Genomic DNA, 11,213 nt, shown 5'->3' with positions numbered 1-11,213 from the left:
AGCTGTAGCCAGTGTAAAAGTTATTGTTAAATTGTTCTTTTATTTTCTACTTTTGTGTTTTGTTTTTTTTTTGTTGTTTTTTTCTTGCTCTACAAATTCCACCAGTATCACGTCTTTGGAGGAGTGGAGTTTTCTAAGTGTACATTGTAGGTGAGGATATCAAAGTATTTAAATAAAGTTGATATGTGATCAACCAGTTAAAACCTTGTAATCTGTGGATTTATCTGAGTTTGAATCTGCCATGATTTGGAAGCTTGTTCTTTAAAAGAAGAAACCTAAGCTATCTTCTGGCATCGTCCTGAGGAGCTGTCAAGATCTAGGAAAAATGAAATTCTCTCAATTTCTTTCCTTATAAAGAGAGGACAAGTGCAGCTTCACCCTGACCATAAACTTGTTAGTTTTACAGATGTAGGCACTGCCTTGTGGGTCATCACGACACACTACAAAACTTTATTTGGATTTGTTTCTCAACTATTTAAAATATGCTTTTTAAATTGAGTGTGGTCATTTTGTATAGACCCCACAGAGCCATTTACTTTAAGCTACTTAAAGAACCAGACGGGTGGAGTTTAGTGAATCAGACATGTACAGATGGGAGTGTTGAGGATGTGGTCTTTTAATTAAACCTTTTATCCTGGGTGTATTTACCTGTTCTTTCATTTCTGTTGTTCTCTCAGTCTGCTTCTCTGGTAAATATTACATTAATTAAATATGCCCTCTAACCTAGAATTTGACTAAAAAAAGATAATATCACTTTGTTCTTCACCTGCAGGCAGGCTCACTGCTGTCAGCTTCTCTGACATTGTTCCTCTCTATCTTTAGGGTTCCAGTCTTTGAAGCTGTGTAGCTGTTGGCTCAGTCTGTGTGTGTTTGGATCAGCACCCTCTGCAGCCCACAGCCTATTTCCTGGTTAGCTACGATCCTCCCGTGAGTCACTTCCTGCTCCCCTCCCATCCTGCAACACTGGCTCCAGGAAGACAAATTATTCAACCTCAAAGGTTTGCTCACACCCAAATGGGCACCAAGCTACCAATGTATTGAGTACACCTGTCAGAAATAGATTACATGGGAAATGCTATGTCTGAACCGAATAGTCAGAGGTGCCTCATGGTGTTTAAACTTGGAGACCGTGCAGATGAATGATGCCCTGTTGTCCACACAACATTAAAACCACAGGAGAAGTGAATAAGCTTATTTCATTGTAATGGCACATCTCAAATGATCGGATGTCAGTTGATGTGTTGGGAGAAGCAAATATGGGCAAACATAGGGACCTGAGCTACTTTGACAGCAACAAACAATTTATTGACCTTCTTGGATATTTGGTAACCTTGCTTCTTAATTTAGATTGGACCTTGTAACATCTTTCAGGGACTACAGATGAAATGGATCTGATTGGCTGTTCCATAATGTGCACTTTCCCTGTCAAATCTAGCAATACATTAAACTCGGAGCATGTTCAAAGCAGCAGATCTTGTGGTGTGTTTCCCGTTTGTGCGCTGTGAAGCTGCAGATCGATTGGAGCGCCCGTGGTGACCAGCGTCTTGATGGCAGGGGCCTCTTTTAGCAGTATAATGTTCCTTGCCAACGTGCAAATAAGACGTTCAGAAGTTGTTTGATGTTACCTCAGCCTCCAAATTAACCACAGTCATGACAGGATGAGGGTGAGGACAACAGCAGTATCAGACACAGCATCAATTACTCATCCTGGTCTTATTCATCAAACAGCAGGAACGAGGTGCACATTATAATGGGTTTAAAGTAGAATTACTTGAATTTGTTGAATCAACTGGAAATGTACTGTAACCTGCATGTCCAAACAGCTCCAATGACACAAGCTGAGCAAGGCTGGGTGATACTAACACCCACCGTTACATGAATCATCCTCTTTCTCACACACTGAAGAGTTAAAATAAAGTTTAGTATGTCTGTCTGTAACTTTGGGATGAATGATTGTCTCATTTGGAACTTTTTGAGACCACATAGTCTGTTAAAGTACTTCTGTGTACTGTGATGTCATAGACATGATACTGAGCCTAAGTTTCTGTTCACCTGCAGTTGAAACGCTGACTAGTTGTGTGTTCGTCATGTGGTTTGTCAGTAATCTGCTTAGCTCCGTATTCAGAGAAGCTACCTGTGGGAAGTGTATATTTAGCAGATCTGATCTTCTTACGGGAGGACTTTGGCTGGGATTTGGAGACTCACTGCCTGTCAGCTGCAGCGTTGTTTCTGCACTTGTGGGGGTGTCGATGTTGATGCCGTACTGACTCTTCAGTTTCTAGTCTTTGTCTTTGTCTGTGTATCTCATCCTATTGGGAGTCACAGACAGCCCTGTCTCTGAGTTCAGAGGAGGAGACAGAGGTTGTGGAAATAATGGAGATTTATTCCACCCAGATGGCGGGGGATTAAAATAAAGCCCTTTTTTGATCAACATCTATTAACAGCTTTTAACAACAGCTCAGCGTTTTACATCATCTTTGTCAGATAGAAATTAGCACTGAGTAATAAGTTGTTTTCCTGTGGGTTTTTCTCTGCCCGGCGCCCACGCTCTCCAGCCTGGGAGTCTGTCTGTCTCTGAGAGCTGCTTGTTGTAGGAAGCTCCAGATAAGAGCGAGTGCTAAAGGCCAAAAATGTACAACTGTAAATTCCTGCCTCTGGTTTCCCCTCAGTTTGCCATATTATGTCGGGGGACAGGAGCTAAAAAGCTGTGAATTCATGCTGTGAATTCGGAGTCTAGCCTGTGGCAAAAGCCACTAAAGCCCATCTCATGTGTCTTTTCTGCTGTGCAGTGTTTGTCTCAGCTCTTTCATCTCCTCTATCTTCCACTGGTAGTAACTGTGTGTGCTAGAGGAACAGCTCAGAAGATAAAACGCCACCACCATGGTAAGACTGCAGTTTTATCAGTGGGAAGTGTACATTGCCGGGACTGACCCCAAATGTCAGCTCTAGTGCTGTGTTAACTAACCTGGTGCAGTGTCTGTACACTTCACCAAGCAGACAACATGATTATATTCAGGTCCACGTTTTTGCCTGCCTAGTTGGTGAAACGGAGCTAAGCAATTAGAGTTTTAAATATCCCAAAGTACTGAAAATCATTTCCTGTGTGGACATTGTCTACCTGATCAACACGTGTAAACATTTTTGTTTTAAGTTCAGCTTTTTTACTCTGAAACTGTTCGACCTTTACTGCTACAAACCACATATCTGCTGCTTGGAACTTAGAAAAGCATTAATGTAAGATAATTTTGTGCCTATATTATAATGGAGAGCCTCTTGTATCAACAGAGGATCCAAAGATTCCTTTGGAGACTCGGCAGTGTTCACTGTGGCCTTCAGTTGTAGCATTTCTGATGAATAGATCCACAATGTGAGGTTGACATGAACAAACCGACGTCACTGTGTTGGTATGTATCTGGTTCAAATGTGACAAGAGCCTTTGTCACAACCAGCTTTGTGTGTTTGCACATACACTAACTGTATGACTGTGTGTGTTCCTATAGGTCTGTGCTGCTGCTGTGACTTCACGTGTGTGTGGATGTCAGATCCGTCGTTACCATCCAAACCAGCGTTTATGTTCAGATCTAACCTGTGTGATGTCATGATGATGGGGCTCCTAAATGGGAGTAATATGTACTGAGGAGCTGGGTCGCTGCGTTTTTAGTCTTTTGTAGTTCTCCAAATAAATGATTAACTGCAGGCAACACTTCAGAGCTGGTACAATGCCTTTCTAAAAAAGCCCCTGTGGTTCAAAGTGTAAAACATTAATCAAGACAGAGACTCTCTTTTCTTTGGAACCAGTCAAAGCATTTTTCTGTCCAAACCAGAACTGGACCAGAGAGTTTGTTGGCCGAACCCATTCTGAGGCAGAACAAGAACCTTGTCGTTTGTGTTCGAAGCCGACCCAATCTGGACGCCAATGACTTTGTAGGAAAGATAAGATAATATCTTTATTGTCAATGTCCCAATTACAACAAAAAGTGCCACATGGTCAGTGCATCATTCTACATTCATCTTTGCACAATCGCTTATTGCACTGGCGATTGATTGTTGCAGAAGCATGAATATGAGTATTGCACATTAATCTGAATATTTCACATCAAATTAGGTTTGGCTGAATTGAGTGTTCTTATTGCGTCTGGTCAGGTGAATCGAATCTGTTTGTCCTTGTCTTTTCTGTACCGTTTACCTGATGGCAACAGCTCAATCGGATGTTCTTCCTGAGCACCCTCAAAAAGTTCAGTCTCTGCTGTCCAGTCCAGGTCAGGTCCTCCTCAATATGGTCTTCCAGGTAGTACAAGTCCACACCCCTTCCGCACAGTCCCTGTTGATGATCAGTGGTGATTATCCATTGTCTTCTTCCTATAGCCTATTATGAGCTCCTTCGTCTTGGTGGTGTTACGGAGCAAGAGCACCACTACCGTGGTGTCGTCTGCAAACTTGATGATGCTGTTGCAGAAGTGGGTGGGGGTGCAGTCGTTGGTGTATAGGGTCTAGAGCAGGGGACTCAGTCAAGGGAGGTGTTTTTTCTAGTACAAGTACTTAACAAGAAGCAACATGTCTACTGTGGGCTCTTCACATTTTAAATCAAGATTAAAGAATAAATATTGATTCATATAGTATGTTCATTGTTAAAAGATTTAGAGCTACACCCATTTCCCAGAGCTACACCTATTTCCCAATTCGAACGCTTGGGCTCGGTTCAGGTATCCAGCCTTTGGCCCTAATAGCAAGCACTTCTGTTTTACCTTTATCTGAAAGGGGGGCTGAAAAAGAGGTGCCTCTCCGTAAAGTGTTAGTTACACTTTTAAAGCACCCTGATCACTATTAATGTGCCTTTTTATCCATGATCTTACAGCCAAAAGTGAAGCTGGACATTGGACAGTTATGCAACGCGAAATGTCCTGTTGATGCATTAGCATCTAGTAACAGAGGCCTGTTATCTGGCTGATTGTGGACACGGCCTCACTTGCTGAAACAAACGCTGTCAGTTATGTTCCTTTGTAAAGCGTCAAGGCCACATGGGAACTGCAGACTTGACAATCCCAGACTGTGAGCGTGATACAGTGGATGGATAAACACTGTTTTTCCTCCACAGAACAGAAATCACACACCCTGCTTCCTGTTGCTGCTAAAAGAATTCCAACCATCACTGCTATCTTCCTGAGAAGACTCCTCCTTTCTTTTCCTTTCTTTAAATGTATTTCCCTTCCTTTTCCCTCTCTGATTTTGCAGTTTACTGCCATTCAGGTCCACGTGTTTCGCCCGTGGTCTGAGGGTCACTGTCCTCGCTTCGCACAAAACAAATTCTTTCCATATGTCCTGTTTTCCTCTTCGTGCTCCATATTGGTCGGAGCGGGACGAGCCCATTTCTCCTCCTTGATGGAACGTGTTGTAACTAAACAATGCTGGGCTTTCCTGTCAAAAGCAAAGGGAACACTGTATTTTCAGTCAGGGCCCAGAAACGGCGCTCTGACTTTCTGCAATCGTCCACCTTGGTGTGCTGTGAAACCTGCTAAACATGTGAATAACAATGTGCATTTTTCTCCATTGCTGCTGCAGCTGTTGCAAACCTTCTATGGATTAAAGATAATGAACATTACATAACTTGTTTTTATTCTGATGTTTTTCATTAGTTGCATGAGGCCTGTTTATAAACCATCTGACGTGTGTAATTTGAGAGGCTTTATTAGATTATAAAGCTGGTGTTCATGCTCTTTCTTTACACTGAGGCAGCGGACAGAGCGTGCTCAGAGGAGAGAGCCGTGATAACTGAAGCCTTCATCATTTTGGACAATAGACCCGGCAAAGTTTCTTTTGTTTTTATTTAGTAAACATCTGATTTTTCTAATCTGAATTTGAAAGCTCCAAACTCGAGGCAGCGATTACAAGCAATGTCCACACAACACACTTGTGTTGGCGTGTGTGTCCGTCAGGCCCCATTCAGGCCTCCGTTCCCACAGACTCCAACGTTAACGTCTTAACTTCCTGTTGTGCACTGAACCAATCCACAGGCCAAATATAAAACTGACCATAGCTGGCATGTTCCCAAAGCCATGCTTACTCAAACAGAAACACACATACACAGTCTTCAGTAGAGTTGAGTAAACACTGGCAGCAGAATTGGGACTTGCCTTATTTGAGTGTTGCTTAATAGCAGAGACAAACACTTTCTCACACACACACACACACACACACACACACTTAAGTCTGCACATAAACATCCACTCCTTATGTCTGATGTTTCACCCTGATAAACCTTGCTGAGAGTTTTACATGTGCCGTTTGCCAAGTTTCCCACTAGTGCTTCAAGTCTTTAGCAAATACACACAGAAACTCCTTCTCACATAAATGCACCTTCAGCCAACTGGGAGCTTTCCATTATCAGCCAGGCAGGAGCTGGATGTTTGTTGGTCTTACTGTTCAGCCATTAAAGTTCATTTCAGACTCTCGTAAACACCAGGAGCCATATCCTACACTCCCTATAGCCCCTATTAAGATCACACTGCCTAACATTCCCACTAACAGCAGTTATTAAAGGACAAGCTCAACATTTTGGAGAATGCATTTGTCCGAGCAGAGGGGCGTCCATGTGGCCGGTTTTCCTTCCTTCCGTTTTTCTCTTGCCGTTGTCTATTTCTGTGTCATTGTTCCAGGCGGGCTCGGGCTCCTGACCCTCCGGACGATCCCTGAGCCTTGACAGAGAGGAGAGAGAGGGGTGGGGGCGATTGTGGGAATGAAAGTAGGCTAAAGGGAGGGAATGAGGAAGGGGAAAAGACGGAAGGGTTTAAACATGTCGATGTTCATCTCCGGCTGTGAGTGAGAGATGTAGTGTGTGCAGACCTATTAATTCATGGACTTACACAAGTGATACTGTGTGTGTGCATGTGAGGCGTTTACATTTACTGTGGGCTGTGTTACTTTGCCCTCGCTCCTCTTACATCATTCATTGTTTTGCTTTCCACCACTCACTCACTCTCAACCAGACACTGTGGGAAGAGCTGCACAGTGTTTGTAGGCCAGCAACTTTCCTCTGAGCGTCGAAACTCAAAGCTGTAAAAGCTGCTCAGATGCTCAGATGATTTCTGGTCTACAGCACAGGTGACCAAGCTAATCCAGGTTGCAGCCTGACACTGAAGCTGAGCAGAGGATTCATTGTTGGTGTTTGTTTGTGTATGGGGAATAGTTAATCATGTGATTGTGTAGCTCCATGGTTCCCTCTCTGTTCCTCCAGCCGATCACCCCCCTCCGAGACTCTGCAGTTTACTTCGGTCCCATCAGACTAAATGGAAACACATGGAGGCTCCTTCACTCACAGATTCCCAGAATTCCTGAGGTCACTCTGCGTCTCAGCTGCATGTCGCACTTTCACTGCTCAGAATGGAAATAGCATGCTAGTCTCATCAGGAGCTGCTGTGGGCTGGATGTGAGCGGGTCAGGACTGTTATTAGTGTGACCATGAGTCAGATTTATCTAAACTGTGATTTTTGTCTGTTCTTCAACGTGACAATGGGGAACAGTGGCTCAGTTGTAGAGCATTGGGTTGGGATGCAGAAGGCTGCGGGTTCGAATCCCACTCCCAATCCCGGACAAAAATGAAAGGGTTGTGGCGGGAAGGGCATCCAGCTCATGCCAAATCGACGTGCAGAACATATTCTGCTGTGGCAACCCCTGAAGGGACAAGCTGAGAGCCACTGATCTTTTCTAATGTACCCTCATTTTTCAACAATTTCTCAATTCATATTGTTGAGAAATGTTAAAAATCTTTAATCACCTCAGTCCTGCTGTGGTCAGCAGGTCTGAGGTGATTAAAATTGTAGAAATTTTTATAGTAGGTAAATGAGTATATAAGTAAATACCACAATGTTTCTATACTGAATCTATTTCAAGTAAAAGTCAAAATCTTAAGTAAAAGTACAGTATTAGTTCGTAAAGTACAAGTTCCATTTCCAGAAAAAGGTGGGACCTTGTGTAACAAAGAGAAAACAAACATTCACAAATCATTCAACACCTTTGTCTTATTCTAAATTTAAAAAATTGTATTTTTAAATTGAATATATGAAGATTTTTAATTGGCACCAGGTAAGTATCAAGACTGAGTATCAAAAGAGCCTTCGAGAGTAGCTGAGTCTTTCCCCACTAAAGACCCCTCTTTGAAAAATTGTGTGTTCAATGCCTTGAAAACAACATTTCGTAATGTAAAACTGCAAAGAAATTGGCAATTTTCTCATCTGTAGTTCATAACATAATTAAACATTCAGAGAATCCAGAGAAGCCTGTGTACACAAGGGACATGGGACTGAAACCAGTACAGAATGGTCCCGATCATCAGGGCCTAGGGCAGCATTGAAATAAAAACAGACACGACTCTGAAAACCACCGTTAGTGAACACAGTCTGTCTCTGCAATGCAAAGAGGACCATTTATAATGTCCACAAAATCTGTCTACCTCACCGAGCAAATTTAAAATGGACTGAGGGGAAGTGGAAACTGTGCTGTGGTCCGATTGCTTTTCAAAAAACGATCAACGGTTCAGTGTCAACATTCTATATCTTATCTTTTTGCTATTTATAATCTAAACGAGGGCTCAAATGATTTCCTTTTGTCCTTTTGGCTTATCCTGTGAGTTCACAGTCACCACAGCAGATCATTAGTCCGCATGTTGATTTGGCACAGTTTTAATGCCGGATTCCCTTCCTGACGCAACCCTGCACGATTTCTACTGGGCTTGACACTGTCGCTAGGCCTGGGGACGGGGATGGGCTGTTGGGGTCTTGTTGTGTATTGTCCAGAGACACTTCAACATGTGGTCGGGAAGAGCGGGACGTGAACCTCTGAGTGTATAGTCAGTAAGTGGCCACTCTAACACCTGAGCCCCTAAAACCCATGTTAGGGGGTCATTCAACAGTGTGACTTTTGCCTTTTCTTGACTCTTCTTTTGTTGTGAAATCTGTGAGACTGTATGTCCCACGGGGACAGACGGACTCCACCTGGTGGGGTGAGTTTGTTGCATAATAACAACTCTGGCTTCTCCTTCTAGTTCATGTTGTGTTTATATTTCTCTCATTTGTTCTCCTCCACTTTCTTTTTTATTTTTTTTTAGTTCTTACGCAACCTCACTTTGGAGACCTCACATGCAACTCTGCCAGAGGAGACACACAAACACAAATCCTTCACCCCCCACTTTGTCTCTCAGAGCTGGAGAAACTCCAGTCTCACTGGGGGTCTTAGCATGGGGCCACACCCGGGGGGCTGGAGCCTTAACGTGGGGCCTGGTGAAGAGAGAGAAACGGATATGATTCTGTCCTCATGTGGATCCATCCCATGCTTGTGTGTGCGTGTGCGTGCATGTCAGTCCCTACAGTGACATAACCACATCTTTCAGAGACTCTGTGTAATTCTGTGCTTATCTAGTTTACACAATGCAGTCAGCTGCCAAAGCTGAGGGAGTCACAGATAAAGAGTGTGTGTTCTCTCCGTGTTTGTCTCGTTTCACGAGACTTTTATGTTGTGCATGGGCCTGGTGGCTCAGATATTGGGATGCAGAAGGCCGCAGGTCCGAATCCCACCCCAGACACCAAGGGCCACTAGCCCGGACAAAAATGAGAGCGTTGCGGCAGGAAGGGCATCCAGTGTAAAAACTCATGCAATATCAACTGGTGGAACACGAGAGTGAGTGTTTTTGAAGGTTAAAGCTCAAAGACCAACACACACCACAGGGTGAACACACCGGTGCAACAGTGGAGCACTGGTGCTTGAAGGTGAAATCGCAGTTGGTGCACGATGGCGTTTCAGCAGAAAACACGCCCGTCTGTCTTTGGAGACGAGCACAGAGGGAGCGAGTTTAATTTGCTTTGCAGGCATCCCACAGGAGCTGTAAACAAGATGCGTCTGCAGTCTGAGCTACACGGAGAGCAAACGTCTGCATTCTCCACTTGTTAAACCCTCATTACCTCGCTGCAATTATGCTCAGTGCCAGGCCTGCTGGGGCCACCAGAATGGGTCCTCCTGGGCTCCAGCAGCTCTCGACTGTGGCAAGTAAAAATGTGAAGGCCCGTTTAAACATTTAATTGTTCCTGATAACACAGAGAGACCTAATAACTGCAGGGAAAAGGAGCTGAACATCTGACCCAGATACTGATGCTTCGGCTGAAGACAGACGTGATGTTGATGTCTCATGTTCCAAAAGTAAACTGCACTGCAGTCAAATAACAGCACGGTTTTATCTGAGCAGATTCATTAAAATTTCATTGTGAGGCTCTGCTGCAGACCCAGTGTCAGACTGGCAGCCAAATGGTTCTGAACAATAAACAAATTCCAATTCTCCGGTTTCTTTTTAATGCTGCCTGCTCTGGTTTCACTGTTGGGCTGAAAGCAGCAGGTCTGTGGTTTCAGCCTGATGCTAATTACATTAAATACTGTCCATCACGGCAAGAGGTCAATGGTAAGGCCGCTCTCTACCTGCCTACAGGAAGTGACTGATCAGGTTCGCTAGCAGCAGGTGGACACAGAAGGAGCAGCACTGAGAGTAATGCAGCTCCACCTGTGGAATGAAAACCATATTAAATGACATAAATAAGATTTGAACTCCAACAGAAAGAGTCACCGACCTCCTGCTGTGAGAACCTGCAGGACTCATTTCAGATGAAAGGTGCCTTGGCAACATCCTGACACTATTTCTTTATGGCTCATTCAAACATCCCTTCAGTGGGAGACAGCCCTGTTCCTGGGGTTTGCTGTGTCAAACCACACTGGGTTAGCGGAAATGTCACCGGATGACATGAATGTTTTCTTCCAAAATAAAACTCTTACACACCTTGAAGGCATTTCACCAAATAAATAAGCTGTTTTCCTTTAAATGTCTATGAACCTTCCTTTTATTGTGTATTTTCAAATTGGTTACATGTGTAGTTGTCGGCTACTTGTACAATCCTATGCTCCACAAGGGGAGTGGAGAAAAAAGTCTGCATCCAAAAATGGGAACGTGTGCAACTGACTATTCCCATTTCTTGTTTGAAAGACTTCAGTAAAAAGGCACAAAATGACCTCAATTATAGGAAACTGTTAAAATGGAGCCAAAACTGGCACAACAACCACAAAAAAAGATGCAGGATAGCCCAAAAATACGCAAAACGTCCATAAATGAGACATCATAATCTGTCCACGTGTCCCGGGTATTAACTTGTGTCGTTAAACTGGTTTCTCTAACTTTCTCT

This window comes from Channa argus, chromosome 6 (genome assembly GCF_033026475.1).
Source record: "Channa argus isolate prfri chromosome 6, Channa argus male v1.0, whole genome shotgun sequence".
NCBI classification, from domain to species: domain Eukaryota; kingdom Metazoa; phylum Chordata; class Actinopteri; order Anabantiformes; family Channidae; genus Channa; species Channa argus.
This window is presented reverse-complemented; position numbering follows the sequence as displayed.